Source organism: Vombatus ursinus, unplaced genomic scaffold (genome assembly GCF_900497805.2).
Source record: "Vombatus ursinus unplaced genomic scaffold, bare-nosed wombat genome assembly UNPS02014924.1, whole genome shotgun sequence".
Classification (NCBI taxonomy): domain Eukaryota; kingdom Metazoa; phylum Chordata; class Mammalia; order Diprotodontia; family Vombatidae; genus Vombatus; species Vombatus ursinus.
This window is the reverse complement of record NW_020954702.1, coordinates 3,534,356-3,562,275: the sequence shown is the minus strand read 5'-3', so window position 1 is coordinate 3,562,275 and position 27,920 is coordinate 3,534,356. Positions and strand designations below refer to the sequence as shown.

General features: G+C 35.6%; 1 protein-coding gene across 1 annotated transcript in view; it reads right to left on the bottom strand.

The window, feature by feature from the left end:
* Positions 1-27,920, bottom strand: part of DSCAM (DS cell adhesion molecule) — a 778,395-nt gene that overhangs the window by 599,953 nt on the left and 150,522 nt on the right. The gene's annotated exons all lie outside the window — the stretch shown is intronic.

The window sequence follows — 27,920 nt, the reverse complement described above, 5'->3', positions numbered from 1 at the left end:
ACTATTTAAAGACAAGCTTTTAGTTTAACATTAGTGGTTGCCTTCAGAGTTTAATTACCATCCTCCCCATGGGGCTCAATGAGCCATCTATTCTTCCCAAGGGAATTTTGCTTGGTGAATCTTTAACTAAATAAGTAAGTGCCAAATAACCTCTCTTTAAAGATTCAGTATCTTATTTTTGGTTTGCTTTGAAGATTGTAGAAGTTATTCTGCTTGTGACTAGGAATGAGCCATGAGAAATTTAGAAACAGTAGGTGATTAGTTTCATAATGAAAAAAACATAGTAGTAGGTCAAATTAATAATCAAATCTTTATTCTTACTGACAATGACTGGATAATTTAATAGCATCATCATAGAATTATGTTTGTCAAGGGATTTGAGACTAGAAAAAATTTAGTTGAATCTAAATGACATACTCCGTTTTCCTAAAGTTTAAAAGTAGTAGAGCTGAGACTTGTATACACATCTAACTCCAAGCCCATTGTTCTATTGAAATTCATGCTGACTCAGTCCCAGTGACCCTGTTGTTTCCAGTCTCTTCTTCTGGTACTCTTGGGAGAGACATCAACTCCTCTGCACATGCACTTCAGTACCATTTCCTTGTCTTGTATTAGCTCCTAGTAGCAGTCCATCCCCCTTATCCCTAATCTCATTTCCCTTTGCTGTTGTTGAGTAGTTTCAGTCCTGTCCAATTCTTTGTGACCCTATTTTGGGGTTTCTTCAGCTCATTTTACAGATAAAGAAATTGAGGCAAACAGGGTTAAGTGACTTGCTCAGAGTCACACAGCTAGTAAGTATCTGAGGCTGGATTTGAACTCATGAAGGTGAGTCTTCCTGATTCCAAGCCCAAGCTCTATCCACTGCATCACCTATGATGTATTTCACTACGATGCAGCAATTAGGAAGAAGCTGAGATGCAATGGCCCATTCCCCTTGAGACACGTAACTATCATCTTTCTTCTATTCCAAAAATCATTATTAAAAGCATCCTCCATTTTGAATCCCATGCTGATCCACTGACTTCATCTTTCAAAGAAAATCCTTCTTAATTCTCTCATCCTGAGTTTTGTCTCTTTAAGCAGGGCAAAAGACCCAAAGATAGAATTTTCCTTTTCATCATTTTGAAACTTTATTGTATTTTATTAAAACCAAATTCTCATATAATTCTGAAACATATCCTTTTCTCCTTTTTCTGAATGAACTACATTTGAAAGTCCAACTAATTTTAATTTTATTTTTTTTATTAGAGGTAATTGGAGTTAAGTGACTTACCCAGGGTCACACAGCTAGTAAGTTTCTGAGGCTGGATTTTAACTCAGGTCCTCCTGACTCCAGGGCCCATACTCTATCCACTGGGCTACCTAGCTACCCTACTTTAATTTCTTAAATAAGGTAACATTGATAGTGCAGAGGATTCAGAATCTAGAGAGCTAGGTTTGAATCCTGGATAACTAGATGTGTGTCATTGACCAAGTCAAGTATTTAAAATTATCAACTTTAATCATTTGAAATTCTATGATATTCTAAGCAACAAGCCTAATTATTCTAAATATGGAATTATTTCCTGTAGATCCACAGAAATTAAATGGAAGGAAGGAAGGAAGGGAAGAAGGAAGGAGCTACAAAGTCCAGAAAGAAGGAAAGAAATTGGGATGGAAGGAAGGAAAAGAGCATGTATTAAATAATCAACAAAAATTTCTCAACCACCTACTATGTGCCAAGCACTGTGCTAAGTACTGGAAATAGAAAGACAAGAACAAGACAGTCCCCGCTCTCCCAAAGGTCATAGTCTAATAGGGGAGACAATATGCAAACAACTAGGTACAAACAATACATACATACATATATATGCATGTATGCATGTGTATACATAAAACTGGAGGTAATTGACAGAAAGAATGCACTAAAATTAGGGGAGGCTTTTTATTGTTGTTGTTGTTGTTGTTTTTTTTTTTTTTGGTTAGGGAATGGGGTTAAGTGACTTGCCCAGGGTCACACGGCTAGTAAGTATTATGTGTCTGAAGCTTGATTTGAACTCAGGTCCTCCTGAATCGAGGACTGGTGCTCTATCCACTGTGCCACCTAGCTGCCTCTATGGGGAGGCTTTTTAAAGAAGGTGAGATTTTAGTTGAGACTTAAAGGAAGCCAAGAAATATAAGAGGCAAAAATGAAGAAGGAGAAAATTCTAGGTATGGGCTTTTGGGCTAGTTGTTGTTGTTCAGTTGTTTTCAGTTGTGTCCTACTCTTTGTGACCTCCCTTGGGGTTTTCTTGGCAAAGATACTGGAGTGGTTTGCCATTTTCTTCTCCAGCTCATTTTATGGATGAGGAAATTGAGGAAAGGAAGGTTAAGTGACTTGGCCAGAGTCACACAGCTAAAAAGTGTCTGAGGCCAGATTGAACTCAGGAAGATGAATCTTCCTGAATCTAGGCCCCCTGCCCTCTATCCACTACACCACCTGGCTGCCCAAATGTGCTAAACACTATGTTAAATGCTAGGGGCAGGGGCAGCTAGGTCGTGCAGTGGATAGAGTACCGACCCTGTGTTCAGGAGGACCTGAATTCATATCTGGCCTCAGACACATAACACTTATTAGCTGTGTGACCCTGGGCAAGTCACTTAAACTCATTGCCTAACCAAAAATATGCTAGGGGTATAAATACAAGTAAAACAGAAAGACAGACCCTGCACTCAAAGACTTTACAATCTGGTAGGAAAATACATAATAGAAAGATGAAAAATGGGGGAAAAAAGAGCAAGGTACCAGCAGGGTCATAGTTTTGAAGTCAAAAAGGTCAGGATCATCAGGGCTGGAAGCAAAATGAAGGCTGGCTGACTCTGGTCTTTCTATAAAATAGAGGTTCCAGGAAGAACTCATCAATTGAGCAAAAAGAGTGGGCCTTGTGGAGGAATATACCAGGGTGAGCAGGTTCAAGGATGGTAGACTGTTCAAGATCTGGAAGACCTCAGGTACTGAGGGAATTTTGAGGATGGGCCAGCAATAAAGAGGACCTGATTTCAGAGTGCAGAAAGTCATGGGGGTAGGGCCAAGAGGAGAAAGAAGTCAGTCTGGCGAGGGCCCTCCCCAAAATGGAGTGTCTGGGAGGAACTCACCAAAGGAGAAGGGTAGGCCTTGGGGAGGAATATTCCAGAGTGAGTAGTCTACAGGTGTGGTAACATGTTCCAGGGTGGGGAGGGTGTAGGCTTCTTGTACCTACTTCCCTCAATTTCTTGAAAATTTATTGCTTCACAAATTGAACTTTTAGATCAGGTTTCAGAGTATTATTTCATTTTTCCTTTGGCTGTTTTATGGGATTTGCCTAGGAGAAAATGCTTAAAGGATAAGTAATAAAGGCATAACAATTTAGGGATTTATAGTCAACACAAAGCTAGAAGAAACAAACATATTGATTCTACAAATGGAAAGAGAAACAGTAAAATGGAAACTGGATATTGCCAAGTAATTATCCTGAGGCAATCATTTTCCCTACACTTCCATTAAATGGGACCAAGTCCTGAAATCTGTAACTGGAGTTAAGAAATGAAAATGTTTGTTGGCAGGAGGGAAGAGAAAGAAGAGACATTATATCTTCTCATGTTTACCTCAATAACTTCACTACATATTAAGAAAAGAAGGGAAGACAGTACAATAGGTCATAAATTTCCAGGCTCTCCAGATTTCCTCCCCAAATAGAAAGAAAATCTCCACAAAATAAATACAGGGCAACAAAAATAAAGGGGTAAAACCTTTGTCCCTCTAAGACATCTTGAGAAGACATCAGAGAAGATTCCAAGGACTGAGGTTTGATCTGAATGAAGTATAAATACCTCTAGGCCAACTTCACTGAATAAACAAACGGTAGGCCCTGAAGGAAGCAGAAAATTTACCTCAACTTTCATATCATACAGGACATCAAGAAATTTCACCTCACAAACAGTTTACGTAACAAACTTTCATTTAAAGAACAGCAGATGGCTGAGTGATGGAAGATTGAAGGACTCCCTGCTGTTTCCAAAAGTCAGGCCTAGGGGTGCTGATGAGATGTGATCCCAGGCTGCGGCTATCTGTGAGAAGGAGCATGCACAAACCAGACGAGTGTGGTACTGCAGGAAGCAAGAAAATTTTGGGGACAGAGTGCCTGAGGGTTAGGGGAGGAAGAGAGGAGTTCCTGAGTTCCTGAGGCCCCAGAAAGAATTCAGAAAACAATAGTTAGAAGGACCTGAGGCCTAAGACAACATTATCCACAACTCTTGATTAAAACTTGATGATGATAATAATAATAAGCTGCTAAAAATAAGGTAAGACAAATTAAAAATAAAAATGAGTAAGCAAGGGCAAAAGAACCTGACCAGTTGTAGCTACTTTGATGTAAAATAAGATTTGAGTTCATATTCAGAGGAATACAGTGAGGTAAAAAAAAGCCACTCCTACCCCTAAAGAGTAATGTCAAATGATCATAAAAGTAAAAAGAAATCTTGAAGAACTTAAAAAGGAATTCAAAAATCAAATAAAAAAGAATGAGGAAAAAATAGAAAAAATAAAAGCATTTCAAGAAAATTATGAAAAGAAAGTTAACCAGTTGAAAAAAGAGATACAAAATCATAAGAAAGAAAATAAAAAGGAATTAAAAATCAAATAAGAGGGAATGAGAAAAATAGAAAAAATAAAAGTATTCCAAAATTATGAAAATAAAAGTTATTTAATTGGAAAGGAGATAAAGAATCTTAAAGAAGAAAATAACTCCTTGAAAACTAGAATTGAGCAAGTGGAATCAAATTACATTATAAGACACAAAGATATAAGATTAGAAAAAAATAGAAGAATATCTGAAACATCTCATTAGAAAAACAACTGATCTGGAGAAAAGATAATATAAGAGAGACAATATAAGAATTATCAGTTTCCCTTAAAGTAATGATAAAAAAAAAGAATCTGGAAACAATAGTAAAACAAATTATTAAGGAAAATTGCCCTGAAGTTCTAGAACAAGAAGGTAAAATAGAAATAGAAAGAATCCACCAATCACCACCTGAAAGAGATCCTAGGGAAAAAATAACAATTTACAGTAATGCCATAGCCAAGTTTGAAAATGTCAAAGTTAAAGAGAAAATATTGCAGGCAACAAGAAAAAAACCCAACTTAAATACTGTGGAAAAACAATCAGAATTTCACAACACCTAGCAGCCTCTACACTAAAAGACCATAAATCTTGGAACAATGCGTTTTGAAGAGCTAAGGTTGCATCCAAGGATAACTTATCCAGCAAAGTTGAGTATAATCGTGAAAGAAAAAAAAAAGGACATTTGATGAACTGAAAGACTTTCAGGTATTTGTAGCAAAAGACCAGAACTCAATGGAAATTCAGTATAAAAGATCCAGAAAAAATATAAGGAAATCATTAAAGATTAATTATAAGGCACTGATTAAGGTCAAATTGTTTCCTTATGATATATAAAATGTTATTAATATTTGTAATTATTAGTTATTATTAGTAGTAATAGTATTCTTTAAAAAATTATCCTTGCTAAGGTAGTTTGCAAAAAAGGTTGGGGCTGAGTTGTGTATGATGAGGTTATTCTAAAAAAACAAATTTGGGTAGGAAAAGGTTAAAAGGAGAAATTATCTCATGAAAAAGGGGTATGAAAAGAAGAACTAATATAGAGGAAGCAGTGGAGGTGGAAGGTTGGTAATACTGGAACCTAACTCACATCTGGGTTGAACAGGAAACAACACATACATACATATATACATACATACACACACACACATATATATATACATATATGTATTTGAAGAGGTTTAGAAGTCTTCTGAACTTCTAGAGAAGTGAGAAAATTGGGGGATAGAGTGGAGAAAGGACCTTTAGAAAGATACATAGATTATGATCAGGAGGGTGGGGTGAATAGATAACAGGGGGAACTTTTAGAGGAGTGGTTAAAATAAGGAATTAGAGGGTAAGGGGAGAAGACAAGGGAACTGGGATAGCATGAAAAAAGAGGCTGAGAAGGAAAACAGTAAGTAAAAATAAGATGGAGGGAAATTCAAAAATAGTAATTATAATGTTGTGAATTAGAAAAAAATAATAATAAAATTCATTTGAAAAATAAAAGTTCAAGAATATCAAAAGAAATGATTTAACAGTACCAGATCTTAAACTGTATTATAAGACAGTAATTATCAAAACTATCTGGTACTAGGTAAGAAATAGAAAGTTAGATCAATGGAATAGAGTAGACATACAATTTACAGCAGCAAATAAATATAATAATCTTGTATTTGATAAATGTAAAGACAAGATTTTGGGATAAGAATTCATTTTGTAAAAAAAAAGTTATTCGGAAAACTGGCAAGCAGTATGGCAGAAACTGGCAAAGACCAATATCTTACATCATTTACAAAGATAAGGTCAAAATGGATACATGACCTAGATATAAAGAGTGATTTTACAAGAAAATAGAAGAACACAGACTCTATTACTTATCAGACTTAGTTGAACAATTTATGAATAAACAAGAGAAAGAGAACAAAGTAAAATGAACAATCTCAATTACATGAAATTAAAAAAGATCTGTACAAATAAAACAAATGTAGCCAAGATCAGAAGGAAAGCAAAAAATTTGGGGAAAAAATTTATAGACTGTTTCTCAGATAATAGTCTCATCTAATATATATAAAGAACTTTGTGAAATCTATAAGAATATGAGTCATTCCCCAATTGATAAATGGTCAAAGTATATGAAGAATTTTCCAATGAAGAAATCAAAACAATTTATAATCACATGAAAGAATGCTCTAAATCATTATTGATTAGAGAATTGCAAATTAAAACAACCTTGAGATATCATTTTACACCCACCAGATTGGCTAAAATGATAGTGGGTGAAAGTGACAAATGTTGGAAGGAATGTGGAAAAAATGGGACCCTAATTCATTGTTGGTGGAATTGTGAACTGATTCAACCATTTTGGAGAGAGATTTGGAATTATGCCCAAAGAGATATTAAACTTGCATATAGCCTTTGACCCAGTAATCTCACTACTTGGTCCATTTCTTTTTTTATATGAATGTTTTGTTTAATTTCTTTTTAAATGCTAAGATGATTCATCATCCAAGATAGTTTTCTTTTTTTAAATTTATTTATTTTGATTTATCAACAATCACTTCCATAAGCTTTTGAGTTTTAAATTTTTCTCCCCCTCCCTTCCCCCCTCCCTTCCCAAGACAGCACACAATCTGATATAGGCTATATATATACATACATATATATGTATATATACATATATATGTGTGTGTATATATATATGTATGTATATATGTGTGTGTGTATATATGTGTATATATGTATATATACACATATATATACATATATATATACACACACATTCCTATTAAACATACTTTCACACTAGTGATGTTGTAAGTATGAATTAGAACCAATGGGAGGAACCACCAGAAAGAGGAAACAAAACACAACAGAAGAAAAAAGAATAGCAAATAGTATGCTTTGATCTGCATTCAAACTCCATAGTTCTTTCTTTGGATATAGATAGCATTTTCCATCATGAGGCTTTTGGTGACGTCTTAGATCCTTGTATTGCTGAGAAGGGTTAAGTCTATCAATATTAGTCATCACACAACATGGCTCTTACTATGTACAACGTTCTTCTGGTTCTGCTCACTTCACTCAGCATCTGACCATACAAGCCTTTCCAGATTTTTCTGAAGTCTGCCTGTTCATCATTTCTTTTTTTAAATTTCTTTTTGTTTATTTCATTAAATATTTTTCAATCATCTGAAAAAAATTATTAACATTTACATCAACAAAATCTGCTGGGAAAACTAGAAAGCTGTCTAGAAGAAATGAGGCATAGACCAACATCTCACACCATATACCAAGATAAGGTCAAAATGGGTACATGGTTTAGACATAAATGGTGATATCATAAGCAAATTAGAGGAGCATGGGAAAAGTTACCTGTCAGATCTATGGATATGGGGAGAGTTTATTACCAAGAAAGAGGTAGAGAGGATTGTGGGAGGTAAAATGGATAATTTTGATTACATTAAATTAAAAAGGCTTTGCACAAACCAAGCCTACTTGGTCTATTTCCAAAAATAATTAGGGGAAAAGGAAAAGACCCTATATATTTTTAAATGTTTATAGCAGCACTCTTTGTGGTGGCAAAGAACTGGAAATTGCATGGATGCCCATCAATTGGGGAATGGCTGAACAAGTTGTAGTATATGATTGTGATGGAATACTACTGTACTATAAGAAATGATGAGCTCAATGATTTCAGAAAAATGTGGAATGATTTGCATGAAATAATAAAGAGCAAAATGAGCAGAACCAAGAGAACATTATATACAGTAACAATAATACTATTTTAAGAAGAATTTTGAGTGAATAAGTTATTTTGACTATTACAAATACCTGTTAACTATAAAGGACATATGAAGAAAGACATTATCTTTATGTAGAGAAAGAACTGATGAATAGGTATGTATCAATTTTACATATGTATACCTATTTGTGTCTACTGGTAGCAATCTCTAGGGCAGTGGGTGGGAGGGAGAAAAAAAGAAATTTACATGATAATTTTGTTGTATATTTGAAAAAAGTAGCGATTGTGCATAGTAGATTTGCAGTTTCATGAGCAATCATCTTTTTTATTGTGCTATGTTATGGAAATGCTTGTTTTATTCCTTAAATTAAAAAAAATTAAAAGACAAAAAAAAAGCCCTTTCTATATAACCTTTGTTCCTAGAGATAAAGTGATCTTATATCACATTATACATTTTGAAAACTTCTATTTATCTATTAGAGGAATTTCTATTTTTGTGTTGTTTTTGTTAAGTTGTTCAGTCATGTCTAGCTCTTTGTGACCCCAGGGATCATAGCACACCACGGTCTTGTATCCTCCACTATTTCTCAAAGTCTGTCCAAGTTCATGTTCATTATTTCCATGATACTATCTATCCATCACATCCTCTGCTGTCCCTTTTTCCTTCTACATTCAATATTTTCCAAAATCAGGGTCTTTTCTAGTGAGTCCTGTCTTCTCATCTTACAGCCAAAGTATTTAAAATTCAGCCTCAGCATCTGACCTTCTAGTGAATATAGTTTGAATTAATTTTATAAGTATTGATTGATTTTATCTCCATGCTGTTCAAGGGACTCTCAAAAGTCTTCTTCAGCATCACAATTCAAAAGTGTCAATTCTGCAATGCTCAGCTTTCCTCATAGTCCAACTGTCACAGCCATACATTGCTACTGGAAAAACCATAGCTTTGACTATACAAACCTTTGTTGGAAAGCTGATGTCTCTGTTTTTTAGTATGCTGTCCAGATTTGCCATAACTTTTCTTCCAAGGAGTAAGAGTCTTTTAATTTCATGACTACAGTTGTCATCTGCCATAATCTTTGAGACCAAGAATATAAAACCTGATACGGTTGCATTTCTTCTCCCTCTATTTGCCAGGAAATGATGGTAACAGTTGCCAAGATCTTAGAAACATAATATTTCTATTTCCATGACATTATTTGGTTGTTTCTACCTAAGGTTAATTATTTTAACCAATTCTTTATGTGAACTACATTACGAATTACATTTCAATCTATTAATAAAAACTATAGTAAATTTTTTTTGCATTCTGTAAAAAAGGCATATATCTTCTTTACATGGTATTTACTATTCCACTTAGCACTACTATTTCCTCAAGACTCATGTCACAGAAAATAAAAGATTAAGAGATTATTATAGCCTTTGATCAAATTTATATATATACACATAATACAAATATGTATATATGTATATACTCTCCAAACACCATGATGAATTAATGAATATTATAATGTTTAAGGTAATATGAAAACAAATTTTCCTATTTTTTTAGGCTTGGATTATTTGTCAGATACAACCTAGAAATCGAATCAGTTCTAAGCATGTTAGCTGGACTTAATTATAAAACAATTATATTTTAAAACAATCAGGGTTACAAAGAACAAAATATCTTATGAATAGTTAATACAAATTTTAAAACAGCAAACTGATCAAATCCCTTTGTGGATGTTCAAATTCATATTCTCTTAAGTGAGCATGCTATATATGGCTAACAGGAACTTATTTCTCTATATACAACATAAAGCATATGCATACTATTTAAAGAATTCTTCAATATGATCACTGCAATTGAGAACTCACTGTTCCTGTATAGAATTTTAATAACCAACATAAATCAATCAGATTCAATGTGAGCTTAGATTAACTCAGAATGAAATCCTAACCTATCTAGAGATAAAATACAGTGATGTTCTCCACATTCAAAGGAAAAATGACCAAGTAGATGAAGCAACTGGATAAGGCTCTGGCCAAGTTAATTTGGTTCTAATTGTTACTAGTTTTGAGATCTTGGGCAAAATGTTTAATTGAAGGTTCAGTTTTCTCATTTCTCATTCAGTTTTCTCTCTTCTCATTTCTCATTTAATGTTATATGAAGATAATGTTAACTTTCCTTGCTTTGTGAGTTTCTTTAGAAACTGTGAAGCATTGTATAGCCATTGAGGATTATTATTGTTATGCTTTCCTCTCAATTCTTTGAAAATAGGCTGATGAGAGCAAATGATTTTGTGTATATAATTAAGCTTAGTATTTCCTATTAGTATGTCCTTCCTCTGAAGAATCAGTATGGGGAGAAATTGACAAAATTGAATCTTAAATCTAACAACATTACCAATTTGAAAATAAATTAAATTGATATGATCAACCACTTAGGAGACTACGTATATAATCCAGTCCCCATGAACTCTCAGAAACAAAACCAAACCTAAGGGAAGAACTCATACACTAGAAAGCAAAGCAATTGCAGTTGCTTCCACAGGGCAAGAAAGAAAGAAGCACAAAATACTAATAGTCTTAGGGATTAAGAGGGGGAGAACACCAAACACTAAGGTGCTCAATTAGCAAAACTCCTCCATCTGCCTCCATGCTCAGGTAGGGGAAACAAATGCACCTGAGAGCTTATGTGGATATCCACTCAGAAATTTTCTTCCTGTTATGGTCTCTGCTGACACACTTGACAGCTGCCTTTCCACCACGACTATGTTGTAATAAGCTGCATCAACTCTGCACAGTGTAAGTGAGGTATTTTTTGGAGGGGGATGGAAATTATGTTTCCCACTTCCTGGAAAGTCCCCTAGCATAGGTAACCCCTAAACAACAGAAATTATGTCAGGAACATGCACTCTACCCCACTACCAATCTTGTGAAAAGTGACAGATGATGATTGGTTCAGAGAATTAAAGATCGGAAGGAACTAAGGCAGGAAACCCAGCAGGTACAGATGAAGCAAGACTGTAGGAAGGGAAATCAGAAGTCAGCAGGAGCAAGTGTTAGAGGTTGGTGAAAAGTAAGAGGAGCCTGAGGTGGCTTGAGGTCCAGTACCAACATCAATCATTAAAATGGAGGAGGAGTCAGAAAGTGAGGAACAGGAAAATGCAAGGGAGAAAAAATGCTAATACCACCAAAACCTTCAAGAAGATAAAAATTCCATTAAGAATCAAGAGAGATGCAAAAATTAGAAGTGCTTAGAACAGTGTCTGCTACAAAGTAGGTATTTAATAAATGCTGTTGACTTATTGACTACCAACACATTAAGGAAATAACAAACAACAATAAATGAATATTACAAGAAAAAGAAAATAGAATCAACATCCAATAAAACACAAAACCTTTTATATTCCCAAAAAAGCATGGAACTGCAGTAGAATGTTTCAGAATGATTCAAAAGAGAATTCAGAATCTTGAGAAAAGGTTAGAGGGGAACAAATAGCAGAATTTATAAACATCTCTAGAGATTTAGTATTAAATATTGATATTTGGTATTGAAAGAAAAAAGCTAGAGAGTAGTACACTGAGAACCTAGAGTGAAAAGAATATCAAGTTTAATAGAGTGGTTAATGGTGTTAAAGTGAGATCAAGAAGAATGAGGATTGAGAAACAGTCACATGAACTCACTGGAACTTTGGAGAGAGTAGCTTTGGTGGAATGTTGAGGTCAGAAGTCAGATTGTAGGGAATTAAGAAAACAGTGAGAGAAAAGTGGAGGCATCTACTGTAGTTGACCTTCTTAAATTTAGCCACAAAAGGCCTAAGAGATATAGGGCAATAATTACTGGGAATAGAAGAAAGTGGGTTATTTAGGATGGGGAAGTCATGAACATATTTGTAAGAAGTAGGGAAGAAAGCAGTAGCCAGGGAGAAATTGAGATGAGGGAGAGACTGGGGATGACAGAGGGATCAATGTGTGGAAGATGATAGCTTAAAATGGGATCACTTGTGGAGGGAGAGAGGTTTTCCTTGATAAAGTGTAGGGCCACTTCATCATGTGTCATAGAAGGGAGAGAAAGTGGCAGAATGCATCTGAGTCATATCAGATGACAAAAAGGCGGAGAAGAGGAAAGTTATCTAAAAGGCCTCCATTTTTCAGTAAAATATGAGGTAAGCTTCTTAACTGAGAAGGGCAGGGGGAGCTATGAAGAATTTGAGAAACGATAAAAAAATTTAGAAAGTACAATAGTGAATCAAAAAGGGAGATATCAAAGGATTCCTAGCAACAATGAGAGGCCTGTTGAGGTTGTGTAACTTAAATTTGTAGTGGACCCTGCCAGAAAGTTGCGTGATTTTCTCCACATTCAGCAGCATGTGTACAAGAGCAAAGGCACCAGAGGATGGGAGTGATCCAAGGCTATGGCTTGGCATGGCACATTGGCAATAGGATAAGGGACTCTTAGAGACAAAGACAGTATAGAGTTGAACTGGCATACTTAGGAATCAAGATGAGGAAAAGAGTAAAAGAATGGATAGTGTAGGGGAGATGACTTGGGGTAGAATTAAGGGGTGAAGTGATTGGGGGTCACACTGTATACAAAGAGTAGGATTTGGTAAGGAAAAAGAGGGGGGAGGTAGAAAACTAATAGAATATGGCAGATAAGGGGATTTTTGATTTCTTGAATTTGGAAGTGTGCATTTCTGGGTAACAGCAAAATTAAGAATGTCACCATCTTTGTGTGTGGCTGAATTGTGATGGAGTAGTAGGTCATGGGAAGAGAGTTGGTTGAGGAATTAATGTGTTTGAGGGAGAGTCATTTTGTATGCCAATGTCCTTAGTATGAAGGCAGGAGTCAGGGTGGACAGAAATTTGTCAGCCAGGTACTGAATGCACTGAGGGAGGAAGGAAACTAATCTGGAGGTTTGTAGACAACAGCATACAGGATTTTGATTAGGTGGAATATGTAGATTGTGGGAATCTCAAAGGAGGAGATGTGATAGAAGAAATAAGGATATAGAGATAGAGGAGAGTGATAGAGGTAGGGGAAAGAAACTCATCTAGCCATTCTGGAAAGCAATTTGGAATTATACCCCAAAAGCTATGAAATTGTGCGTACACTTTAACCCAGCAATAACATCATTAGATCAATAATCCCAAGAAAATCAAAGAAAAAGGTAAAGGACCCATATGTACAAAAATATTTATAGCACTTCTTTTTGGAACTGGATTGGAACAGAATTAGAAAATTCTGTTGGGGAATTGGGGAATAATTGAACAAGTTATGGTACATGAATGTGAAGAATACTATGGTGGTATAAGAAATGATGAAGGGAACAATTTCATAAAAATGTGAAAGAATTGTGTGAACAAGCAAAGTGAAAAAGTACAGTCAGCAGAACAATTAATATAAAAAGAGTAATATAAAAATAAATAACTTTGAAAGACTTTAGAATATTCATCAGTGCAATGACTAAAATGAACTAAAGAGGCGTAATTATGAAGCATTCTACTTATGTCCTGAAAGCTAAGTGATAGACTAAATATATAGACTGAGACACATATGCACAAATACATGTATATGTGTATATGAATATGCATATACATATCATATATTAGGTATGTGTATACATCTATACATGCATGTATGTATATGTGTGTACACACACACACACACACACACACACACAATATGTATAGAGACATGGCCAATGTAGAAATTTGTTTTTCTTAACTATACATATTTGTTTCAATAACATTTTTTTAAAGTTTGGGTTAAGAAAGATGACAGGGAAAGGAGGCAAATTTTGGTTAATTGAAAAAATAATATTTAATGTAATTTTTTAAAAAAATATTTACACACTTCCAAGATAGCCCATTTCATTTTTGAATAGCTTTAATTGTTAGGAAGACTTTTCATACCCCAATTTTTTTCTCTTTGTAACTACTACAAATTTTGCCTACTTCTTTCTGAATGGAACAGTCCAAATCTACACACATATGATAGGTCTTCAAATACTTGAAGACAGATATTATGTACTGTATCTCAAAAAAAAAAGCACAAAAAAAGGACATAGAATATTTATTAAGCAATTAGGATGTGCAAGGAACTTGTCTTGGCACTGGGGATACAAAGAAAGAGAAAGAAAAACCACCCTTCCCCTCAAGAAACTTAAATTTTGCCAGTTTTGCATACATGAAGTTCATTATTACAAAGCTCACATTTTGGCCTTTTAGTCACAAAAATAATTTTAGATATTTTGTCAAATGCTTGCTGAGGTTTCCACATTATTCCCTGGAGCAACCAGTCTAGTAATTCTGCCAATCATATTCTTTTCCTTTTTATCACCAAAACCTAGTACAGGGCCTGGAACAAATCAAGTAGTTAGTTAAAAAACGTATCCCTGATCTAACTGAATTGTAGAAAATGAATAGAAGTTAACCTTGCACAAACTGTCATCAAATCATCTATGTTGGCTCTTAATGCTCCTTGTTTGTCTTCCTAGATGCTCACAAACCATCATTAATAATATATTTTAAGGCTTCTCCAAGAATAAAAAACAAATGTATCAAAATATAGCTTGTAGACTTCACTGTCTCCTTTCTTTTGAAAAATGCAACATTTCTCTTTCTCCAGTCCTGTGTCACTTCTTTTGCTCTCTACAATCCTTCACACATTTCTCCAGGTTAGGAATCCCTTTGTCTAAACAAATGATTCATCTTGCTATGTGGCATATATATTATTCATTTTCTTTTTTTAATGTTATTTATTTTATTCTGAACTTAAGAAATAAAACAAGTATTTCCGTAACATAGTAAAATAGAAAAAACATGATTGTATATGAAACTGCAAATCTGTTATATACAACTTGCTATTCCTTTTAAATATATAATAAATTTATCATGTAACTTTGTTTTTCCCTGTTCTTCTTCCCACCTCCAACTAGAGATAGCTATCATGAAGCACAAATATGTATGTGTCTATATATATATATATATATATATATAGACACACACATATGTATATATATATATGTGTGTTTATTTTGTATGTAAAACCATCTTATACATCTATTTATCAGTTCTATTTCTGGATTCAGATAGCCTCTTCCTTCATATGTCCTTTGTAGTTAATCATTTTCCATAAGACTGCCAATCCAATTTTTCTCCCATATTTTGTTCAGTAGATTTCTGACACCAAAATGGTCATTTGAAAAGATTAGATAAGTAACAGAGAAGTAGATATGTACAGCACTCTACTGTTCTATAAAACCCCAATTCCCACAAAAGAAGAGGAAATCTACCAGCTATATCCATCAGCTAAAATGCCACGACTCTAATGAGGTAACAACCTGAAAAATTAAGAAACCTGAGCACCATAGTATAAGAAATAATACAAGAAAACTGCTTAGAAAGTTTGAATATAGAAAACAAAATCCTGAATGAGAGAATTTACAGATTACTGCTGGAAATAAATAAGTGAACAACAACAACAACAATGAAAAAGAAAGCATGTTGCAAACTCCAAGACTCATAGCAATTCCAATTTTGAACAACAAATTCTGTAAGGGACCAGTAGACTTTAAAATCTATCTAAATTAGATAGATAGATAGATAGAGAGAGAGAGAGAGAGACAGAGAGATAAAGAGATGGATAGATAGATAGAGAGATGGATGGATGGATGGATGGATGGATGGATGAAATAGGCTACTGTTATGGGAATTTTTTTTATTTCCTTTGATTCTTTCTGTCTTTTGATTAATATTAACCTCACCTGACCAAAACCTGTCCCACAGGATATAAAATTTTTCTAAAGAGCCTTAATTATTACTTAGATAAGAAGTCAGAAGAAGAATCTCAACTGTTTCAACTCCTTGTTGACATGTAAATCCTCTTCATCAATGGCCTATTTGTGAATCCTCTAATTGTAGTTTAATCTCTAACTTGGGAGAGTTTATTTGATGAAGTTTGTTTCCTTAGGGGATATACGAGACTATGATTCTGTTTAACTTTTTGTTCAACTTTGGTGACATTCAAGAAAGCATGGAATTATGGATCTATCTTCTCTTTAACTTTTATAGCCTAAAAGGAAAATACAAAACCACAAAATGTAAATGAATTATTTTTCTATCATTCTGATGTAATTTTGCCTATTAAAAACTTATAAGAAAACTAATGATTCTTCAGATTTTCTCTGAGGCCTTGAACCTGTGCTTGAGCATGATAATAAAAGCTAGTTTTTTTACCTCTATAATTTCTGCATTGTGTTAAGTACATACTTGGCAGTAGTAATACACCACTTGAACTGGGACAAGAGTTATTTTTTACTACCAATCAACTCACAAATAGGAGATCTGTGACAACTCATAGATAGGAGATAGACTCAGGTTACAGAATGAGACATAATTTAAAAAATACTGCTCATGCTATAATTATAATTTTTTGACTTTGCAAATTTGTTTTAAGTGCTTTGCTTTTCTTGTTTTCCCCATGTGACAGGGTTGAAGGGAGAGGAAATGCATTTTTGTTAATTAAGAAATAAGTTTTTAAAAGGAAATGAACATTGAAAGTCACAAATAAAAGTTATTTTAAAAATTAAAAAATAAATATATGGAAGGTGAAAACAAGGACAGGTAATGAATAATGAATATAAAACCATGCCATAGCCCTTTAAGAGTACATTAGGGGCGTTAAAGCTTACTTGGTGTCAGGATTAATAAAACTCAGAATAAAGTAAGACTGTCAGTGAATAAAAGGAAACAAAATATAGCTTTAAAAATATTATCATGGGACCTAGGAAGAGGAAAATCAAAGAAAAGAAAGAACCACTGCTTGAAGTAGGTAGGAATATAATAATGGAGATGGAAGAGAGGACAAATCAGTTATGTTCTCTGTCAAATAAAATTATCTGTGAAAAATATTTGAGAGTGAGGTAGTCTCCGGTCACATCAGGTGCCCCAATTTATATGTCAACTGGAACAAACTACATCACAGGGTACTGAAACAGTAACAGATTTGACTCCATCAGTTCAGTCAATAATTATTTGTTAAGTACCTACTGTGTGCCAGGCACTTTGCTAAGTTATCATCAGTCATCTATGAAAGACAAAAAAAAAAAAGCAAAAAAAGTCCTTCAAGGGTGATTACAGGCAAATCTGTTCCTGATCAAAAACTGGAAGAAGTTGGAGTTTACAAACTATAGGCAAATGACTTTGATTTCTGGGAAATGTATTCAATGTACTATTAAAGAGATAGGCTATTTGGAAAGGAAAGTGATGATCATTAAGACCAAGTATGATTTCATAAAGAAGACAAACCTCATTTCATTTTTGATAACATAATTATAATGCTATAATGTACCAGTATTTCAACAAAGCATTTAACAAAGTCTCTCATGCTGTCCTTGTAAACAAAATGAGATAAAGTGGACTAGGCTAGTATAATTGGGTGGATGGTAGATACAGAATTGGATGAATATTAAGAGCTAAGACCTAAATAATTGGTTTGATGTCAACTTTAGAGGAAGATCTCTAAAGGAGTATCTCAGTGATCTCTATCTTAGCCTTATGGTATATTACATTATTTATCATTTTTATGAAGACTCTGTTGGCATGCTTTCAGAATTTATAGATGAAAAAAAATATGAAAATGATACCTGTCATTGAATGACAGGGTCAAGACTTTCAGAAATATAGACAGGTTAAATTAACAGACTGAAGGACAGACTGAAGCTACGGTATTAAATTATTAAAATATTAAATATTAAAATATTTTAATATTAAAATATACAAAGTTTTACACTTACTTGAGTTAAAAATAATCAACTTCACAAGTACAATATGGAGAGTATGCTTAAAAAATCGTCTTTATTCGATCAAGCCAACAGTCTGTCCTTCAGTCTGTTAATTTTCATATTTTTTTCATAATACATTCTATTCTAGCCCCTTACTTCTACTCTTTGTGTGTCTCTCTGATTCAAGTGTGTTTCTTGTAAACAATAATTTCTAGTATTCTAGGTTTTCATCCACTTTGCTATCCATTTCTGTTTTACAGGAGAGTTCGTCTTATTCACATTCATATTTCCTGTATTTCCCTCCATATCATTTTCCATCCTGTTTGTCCTCTCTCTCCTTTCACTGTTTTCACTAATGTTTTGCTTCTGTTTACCATATCCTCTGGTCTGCCCTCTCTTCTGACAGTCCCTCCCCCTTTTATTTAATCTCCTCCTCTTCTATATTCCTGTTGTGTATATTATTCCCTCTTTGAGCCAATACTGATGAGAGTAAGGTTCAAGTGATGCCCATTACCCACCCACCCATCTTACCCTCCACTGTAATAAGTTTTTCATGACTCTACATGTGAAACAATTTACCCCATTCTACCTCTCTCTTCCTTCTGCACGAGTGTATGCCTCTATCTCATACCTAATTATTTTTTGTTATTCACTCAAATTCATTTTATACCTGTACCTTCTGTCTTTGTATATTCTTTCTAGCTGAACCATTAGTGGTACAATTTTTTAAGAAATAAAAATATTATTTTTTCCATATAGAGATGTAAATAGTTCAGTTCCAATGAATCCCTTACATTTTCTTTTCCCTTTTTCCCTTTTTAGGTTTCTCTTGGGTCTTGATATTGGAGATCAAATTTTTTGTTCAATTCTTGTCTTCACCTTATGAAAGCTTGAAATTGTTCTATTTCATTGAATTACCTTTTTTTCCCTTGAAGTATTATGTTTAATTTTTCCAGGTTGGTGATTCTTGGTTGTAACTCTTGCTCCTTTGCCTTCCAGAATATCATGTTCCATTACCCCTGATTCTTTAATGTTGCAACTGTTTAGACCTATGTAATCCTGATTGTAGCTCCCTAATATTTGAATTCCTTGGTTTCTTTTTCTGGCCTCTTGCAGTATTTTTTCCTTGACCCGATAGTTCTGAAATTTAGCTATAACGTTCCTTGGAGTTTTTATTCTGGGATCTCTTTCCTGAAGTGATCAGTGGATTCTTTCAATGTCTATATTTTGCCCTTTGATCCCAGGATATCAGGGAAGTTTTCCTTGATAATTTCTTGGAAGATGTTATCCAGATACTCCTTTTGATTGAGTCTTTCAGATAGTCCAATAATTCTGACACTGTCTCTCCTGGATCTATTTTCCAGGTGAGTTTTTTTTTTTTTCCAATGAGGTATCTTACATTTTCTTCTATTTTTTCAATCTTTTAAATTTGTTTGATTGCTTCTTGAGGTCTCATAGAGTCATTACCCTCCACTTGCCCAATTCTAACTTCTAAGGAGTTGTTTTCCTCAGTTAGCTTTTGTACTTCCTTTTCCATTTGGCCAATTGTACTGTTTAAACAGTTGTTTTTTTTTTTTTTTCCCAGCTATTGACCCTTTTTTTTCATAATTCTTGTGTATCATTCTCATTTCTCATTTGTTTTCCTAATTTTTCATTCTACCTCTCTTGTATGATTTTTAAGCTCCATTTTGAGCTTCTTCATGAGTTCTTTCTGGACTTGAGACCACTTCCCATTTTTGTTTGGGGCTTTTCCCATAGGTGTTTTGACATTGTTGTCCTCTCTGAGTTTGTGTCTTGATCTTCCCTTTCTCCATAATAGCTTTCTATGGTCAGATTCTTTTTTGTTGTTTTCCACTCATCTTTTTTTGGCTTCTTTTTCCTTTTTTTTTAAAATTTGAGCTCTGCTCCCATAGTGGAAGGGGCACTGTCTCAGGCTTCTTGTGCCAGTGGCTACAGGCCCTGGCTGCTTACCTCCTGCCATACTAATGTTCCCCTGAGGCTCATGGGGGACCCTCATTTTGGGGCTGTGCAGAGAGGGCGGGGTACAAGTTGGCTAGTGTTGCTGGAGGCCATAGGGATCTGGCAGCTTACCTGGTTCTGAACCGGAGTCTTAGTGTTGGTGTCTGGCTTGTGCTGAATCCACTGGGGTGTTTCTGCATTTCTTCAGGGCTACACTGGAGCACTTGGCATATGGTCTCTGGAGGCTACCTGTTTGCTTAGATACCAGTAGTGTTAGTATCTACCTGTTAGCCTAGGGCTATGCTGAAGCAAGTGGAGGTCTCACCACTGGAGCTTGCCTGTTTACCTGGGGCTACACTGAAGCACATGGCAGTTCTTGGAGGTGGAGTCTGCCCATTCCCCTGACTATGCTGAGGCACTTGGGGGGTAGGGTGGAGGATTACTGTTGTGGCCCTTGACTCCTCTACCACAATGGATCTCAGGATCTCCCACGTTTGCTGAGCTGGGGCTTGCTGCTGGCTTGCCAGGATGCTTCCTCTCCTGGACTGTGCTCCCCTTTTGCCTGAGACAGACCTTTCCTGCCAACAGTTCAAGTTTCTTTTTTTTAATTAATTAATTTATTTTTACTTTTCAACATTCACTTTCATAAGCTTTTGAATTTTAATTTTTTCCTCTCGTTCCCCTCCCTGCTCCTCAAGATAGCATGTAATCTGATACAGGCCCTACCTATATATTCATATTAAACATATTTTTACATAAGTCATGTTATAAAGAATTAGAACCAATGAGAGGAACCATGAGAAAGGAGAAACAAAACAAAATGACAAAAAAAGAGAGAGCAAATAGTATGATTTGATCTCCATTCAGACTCCACAGTTATTTCTTTGAATGTGGACAGCATTTTCCATCATGAGCCTTTTAGACTTGTCTTAGATCCTCTCATTGCTGAGAAGAGCCAAGTCTATGAAAGTTAGTCATCTCTGTGTACAATGTTCTCCTGGTTCTACTCATTTCACTCAGCGTCAGTTCATATAAGTCTTTCCAGGTGTTTCTGAAAACTGGCTGCTCTTTTTTTCTTTTAGCACAATATCATTACATTGCATTACATTCATATGCCACAGCCATTCCACAAATGATGGGCATCCCCTCAGTTTCCAATTCTTGGCCACCACAAAAAGAGCTGCTATAAATATTTTTATACATGTGGGACCTTTTCCCATATTTATGATCTCCTTGGAATACAGACCAAGAAATAGTATTACTAGGTCAAAAATTTTTTTAGTATCTTTCCCTGGCCATTTGTTACATATAATTTTTATTACATCATGATCTGAAAAGGATGCATTTAATACTTTTCTTCAGTAAGGTTTGGAAGTCTCCTATTTCATTAAAGGTCTATCTCCTCCCCTGAAAGATTATGCTCATTTTCACTGAGTAATTGATGCTTAGTTGTAATCCAAGCTCCTTTGCCTTATAGAATATGATATACCAAGCCCTACAATCTTTTAATATAAAAGCTGCAAGGTCTTGTGTAATCCTGACTGTGGTTCCATGCTATTTAAATTGTTTCTTTCTGGCAGATAGCAGTGTTTTCTCTTTGACCTGGTCATTTTGGAATTTGTCTACTATATTCCTTGGCATTTGCAATTTGGGATCTCTTTCAGGAGGAAATTGGTGGGATTCTTTCTATGGATATTTTATACTCCGGTTTTGGATTTTGGGGCAGTTTTCCTTGATGATTCCCTGTAAGATGCTGTCCAGGCTCTTTTTTTATCATGATTTTCAGGTAGACCAATAATTTTTAAATAATCTCTCCTGGATCTATTTTCCAGGTCAGTTGTTTTACCAATTAGGTATTTTACATTTTCATCTATTTTTTCATTCTTTTTGTTTCTGTTTGACTGATTCTTGCTCTCTCACAGAGTCATTAGCTTCCACTTGGTATGTTGTCTCATTATTGTATTCTCTTAGATGAAGCTATTGATTGTTTTTGATTTGTTGTGTGACCCACTGATTCTTTAGTATTAGATTATTTAGTTTCCAATTAATTTTTATTTTATCTTTCAATGGCTCTTCATTACACACATTTTTTTTAATTGCAACATGATCTGAAAAGGATGCATTTAATATTTCTGCCTTTCTGCATTGGATTGTAAGGTTTTTATGTCCTAATACATGGTCAATTTTTGTGTATGTGCCATTTGCCACTGAGAAAAAGTTATATTCCTTTCTATCCCCATTCAATTTTCTCTTGACGTCTACCATATCTAACTTTTCTAAAATTCTATTCATCTCCTTAACTTCTTTCTTGTTTATTTTGTCATTAGATTTATTTAGTAATGAGAAGGGAAGGTTGAGGTCCTCTAGTAGTATAGTTTTATTGTCTATTTCTTCCTGTAACTCCCTTAACTTCTCCTCTAAGAATCTAGATGCTATGCTACTTCATGCATATATGTTTAATAATGATATTACTTCATTGTCTATGGTGCCTTTTAGCAGAATGTAGTTTCCTTATCTCTTTTAATTTGATCCATTTTTGCTTCTGTTTTTTTTCTGAGATGAGGATAGCTATACCTGTTTTTTTTTTTTACTTCAACTGAAGCATAATATATTCCATTCTAGCCTTTTACATTAACTCTGTGTGTATCCTTGTGCTTCAAATGTGTTTCTCATAAACAACATATTGTAGGATTATGGTTTTTAATCCACTTGGCTATCTGTTTCCACTTTATGAGAGAGTTCATCCTATTCACATTCACAATTATGATTACTATCTGTGTATTTCTCTCCATCCTATTTCCCCCCATTTATGCTTTTCTCTCTCCTTTTTCCCTTTCCCTCCTCATTAGAGTTTTGCTTTTGACCACAGCATCCCTCAATCTGCCCTCCCTTCTGTCAGTCCCCCTCCTTTTTCTCCCCCTTTTCCCTTACTATTTTGTCCCTCCCTCCTATCCACCCCTTCCCTTTTTTCTCCCCTTTCCCCTCCTAATTCCTATAGGGTAAGTTAGATATCTATAGCTAACCAATTATGTTATTCCTTCTTTGAGCCAAATCTGATGAGAATAAGGTTCAGACAATGCTCATTTCCCTCCCTTCTTTTCATCTACTTTAATAGATCTTTGTGCCTCTTCATGTGATGTAATTTACCCTTTTCTGCCTACTCCTTTCCTCTTCTCCCAGTACAATTCTTTTCACCACTTAATTAGATTTTTTTATGATCACATCAAAGTCAACTTATACCCATGCTCTCTGTCTATGTATGCCCCTTCTAAATGTCATAATAAAGATATAGTTCTCAAGAGTTGTAAGTGTCATCTTCCCTTGTCATGATGTAAACAGTTTATTCTTACTGAATAACATGTTTGGTTTTTATTTTCTTTCCTTTTTACCTTTTTATTCTTCTCTTGACTCTTGTATTTGAAGATCAAATTTTCTGTTGAACTCTGGTCTTTTCATCAGGAAGATTTGAAAGTCATCTATTTCATCAAATGTCCACCTCCTCCCCTGAAAGCTTATGCTCAGGGCAGCTAGGTGACATAGTAGATAGAGCACCAGCCCTAGAGTCAGCAGGACCTGAGTTCAAATTTGGCTTCAGACACTTGGTACTTACTAGTTGTGTGACCCTGTGCAAGTCACTTAACCCCAATTACCTCTCTCATGCACACACACACACACACACACACAATTATGCCCAATTTTGCTAGGTGGTTGATCCGTGGTTGTAATTCAAGCTCCTTTTCCTTAAAGAATATGATATTCCAAGCCCTCAGATCTTTTAATGTAGAAGCTGCAAAGTCCTGCATAATCCTGACTGTAGTTCCACAGCATTTAAATTGTTTCTTTCTGGCTGCTTGCAGTATTTTCTCTTTGACCTCATAATTTTGGAATTTGGCTACAATATTCCTTGGCATTTGCAATTTGGGATCTCTTTCAGGAGATGATTTGTGGATTATTTCAATGACTATTTTACCCTCTAGTTCTAGGACAATTCTAGGCAGTTTTCCTTGATGATTTCTTGAAAGATGCTATCCACACTCTTTTTTTTCCATCATGACTTTCAGATAAACCAATAATTTTTAAATTTTCTTTCCTATATCTATTTTCTAGGTCAGTTCTTTTTCCAATAAAGTATTTTGCATTTTCTTCTATTTTTTCATTCTTTTGATTTTGTATGACTGATTCTTGATGTCTCATAGAGTCATTAGCTTCCACTTGCCCACTTCTAATTTTTAATAAATTTTTTCTTTAATTAGCTTTTGTACCTTTTTTTTTTTTCCATTTGGCCCATTTTACTTTTTAAGGAGTTTTTCTCTTCAGTGAGTTTTTGTGCCTCCTTTTTCATTTAACCAATTCTACTTTTTAAGTAGTTGTTTTCTACAGTCATCTTTTGTCCTTCTCCTTCCAAGTTATTGACTCTCTCTTGCATACCTCTCCTTTCTTTTCCCAATTTTCCTTCTACTTCCCTTATTTGACTTTTAAAATCCTTCTTGTGATCTTCCAAGAAGGCTTTTTGGGCTTGAGATCAGTTAATAATCCCCTCTGAAGTTTCAGATGTGGATATATTGAAAATGCTGTCCTCCTCTGAATTTGTGTTTTGACCTTTCCTGTCCCCATAGTAAGAATCTATGGCCATTGTCCATTTCTGCTTTTTGCTCATTGTGTTTGTCTATCTCCTAGCTTTTAAAATTGAACTCTCCTGCTGGAGCACACAGGGAAATGACCTGGTCACTGGCTTTGTGTGTTGGGTCCTCAGGTGCTGGCATCTGGAGGCTGAAGTGGTCTGGTGGTTTACCTGGTGCTCAGCTTGGGTCAGCAACACTGAAGGTCTTGGGGTAGGGTGGGGTCTGATGCCTGGAGGACACCTGCTCACCCAGGCTGCTTTGAAGCACTGGAAAGTTTGGCTACTAGAGGATGTCTGCCTGCCTGGTATTATGCTTCCCAGAAGTTGTGCTGAAGCACAGGGAGGTTTGGCTGCTGAAGGACACCTGCCCCTGCCATAGGTGGTGGTTTTCTGAGCTGGAGTCTACTGGTTCTCCTGCCTGTGCCAAGGCACTTGGGAGGGGGTGTTCTGGTGTTGGCCCTTGCCCACTCCACCACCCTGGGGCTCAAGATCTCCCCCTAGTTTGCTGAGGTGGGGTTTACCATTGGCTTGCTGGGATGCCTCCCATCTTCTACTGTTCCCCTTCCACCAGAGTGAGAGGCACCTTTCCCATTAATCCCTCAAGCTTCTCAGGCTACAAGACTGCTGCACCCTGACTTTATTCTGGCTCAACTGTTTCAGGGTTTTTTCTGGGGTGATATTTTCTGAATTTTTAGGGGTCAATAAGGGAGAGTCAGAATGACTTACTTCTTACTCCACCATCTTGGCTTCCAGAAGCTTCCTCATGATATTCCAAGTTTCTTGGGATAAATGTTTGTTTCACACCATCTTTTTGTTGGTTCAGCTATTCCAGGATTTGTTTGGGGGCACTATTTTATGGTTGTTTGGAGCTGAATGTGGGTGAGTTACAGCAATATACTGCTTACTCCACCATCTTGACTCCTGAAAGTCCTCCAACTCCAGTATCTTTACCAAGAAAACCCTATATAGTGTCACAAAGAGTTGGATATGACTGAATGACTGAACAACAACTTTCCTCCAAAAGCAGCAAAAGAACCCAAGAACATTCAAGCTTAGCCCAGATGTCCATTAGCCCTAATAGTGTGCAAAACACATCCCAAACTTAAAGTCTAAGGTCAAGAAGTAGGCTAAAAGAAGGACCAAATAAAGAACAACAGCAAAAATAATTCTGAAAGAAAGAATCCAAGTACTGAGGAACTACTGTCAGGATCATAAATCATTTAGCTGCTATGACTATAAAGGAATGGATGACTTGGAATGTAATATTTCCAGAAGGCTTATAACCAAGAATATTTGTCTGAAAAAGCTGAATAAAATTCTAAATGTTAAAAAGGACCTTAAAGATAACTTCCAATCATTCCTGATGAAAGATATGAGCTGTGTAAAGCCTATATAGAAACAAACAAGAGAAATACAAAAAGCTAAACATGAAAATGTAATGATGAGGGACTAAAGAATAAATTGCTTATATTGTAATATGTGAAGAAGATGTTTTTTAGGAATCCATAGCCATGGATCACTCTCACCATCTGCTGCCTTCACTTCTTCATACCTGCTGCTGAAAGTAGGTGGAGAAAATCACACAACTGCCCTTAGTTCACAACAAATTTACATTTCAAAACATCAATTGGGCTTTCATTGCCTGTAGGCAATCCTTTTACACCTCCCTAATTAGCTCACTATTCCACCCACCACAGCAGTTCTTCCAAACTTTTTCATCTTTCCTCAAACCTCCCGTGGTTCCCTTTCCCTGCACTGTATCAGCTGAGAAAATTGCCTCATATTTTACTGCAAAAACTGAGGCCATTCACTGAGAAATTCTTCTACTGTCTTCCTTATTTCACATCACCCAGATGCTTTCTGCCACTACCTCCTCCTTCACCCCTTTCTCACATGATGAGAGGGGTGCTTCTCTTTACCAAGGCAAATCATGTGCAGGTAGTGATCCCATTCCAGTATAACTCCTCTAGTAGACTGCCCACTTTCTCATCCTCTATCATACGGGATGGATTCTCTCTTTATCATACTCTATCGTATAGCATGGGCTCTCTCATTTATCCCTGTCTATTGGCTGTTCCCTATTACATATAAACATGTCTATGTTTCCCCCAGTCACAAATAATTCTCACTTGATCTATCCATCCCTGATATCAAATCACATCTCTCCTGAATTATGTGGCTAACCTTGAGAAGGCCATCTATAATAATTTCCTCTACTTCTCTCCTCTCCTTCTCTTCTTAACTCTCTACTGTCTGTCTGCCCACCTCATCATTCAACAGAAGCTTCTCCCTCCAAAGAAACTAATAAGCTCTTAATTGTCAAATAAAGTGGCCTTTTCTTAATTGTCATCTTTCTTTACCCATCGGCAGCCTTTAACACTGTTAATCACTCTCTTCATTAATATCTCCTGGTTATCTTCCTATCTGTCTGACAACTCCTCTTCAGGTTCCATTGATGGATCTTCATCCAGGTCACACATGCTACCCAGGGATAGCATGGGCCTTCTTCTATACTGTTTCACTTGACGATTTCATCAGCTCCCAAGGACTTAATTACCATTTCTATATTGATGGTTATCATGTCTACATATAATACCTTAACCTCTCTGCTGACCTCCAGTTTCATATCTCCAATTGCCTTTCAGACATCTAGAAGTGGATGTCTAATAGACATCATAAATTCAGTATGCCCAAAACGAAACTCATTATATTTCTCCCTATACTATACCCCCTTCTAAACCTTCTTATTCTTGTTGAGGACAACACTGTTTTCCTAGTCCTTCAGCCTCACAACATAGAAGAATTCTTTATATCTCTCATACCACCACAACCACCCCACCTCCCTCTATATTCAATCTGCTGCCATGGCCTGTTGATTTCACCTTTGTAAAAGCTCTCAAATATACCTCCTTCTTTCCTTTGATCCTACCATCTCCCTAGTGCAAGCCTTTATTTCCTCAGCCTGGACTATTGATCTGTCAATCATAATTCTTTCCCCACTTCAATCCATTCTCCATTCACCCACTAAAGTAATTTTTCCTAAAGTGCAAGTCCAGCCATCCATTCCAACCCTTATTCAATAGATTTTAGTGATTTTTTTTTTATCACATCCAGGATTAACTATAAAATTCTCTGTCATTCAGTCATTCATTACCAGGAAACTCCCCCTGCCCTCCACCTTTCTAGTCTTCTTACAACTTACACCACTCCCTTCCCAT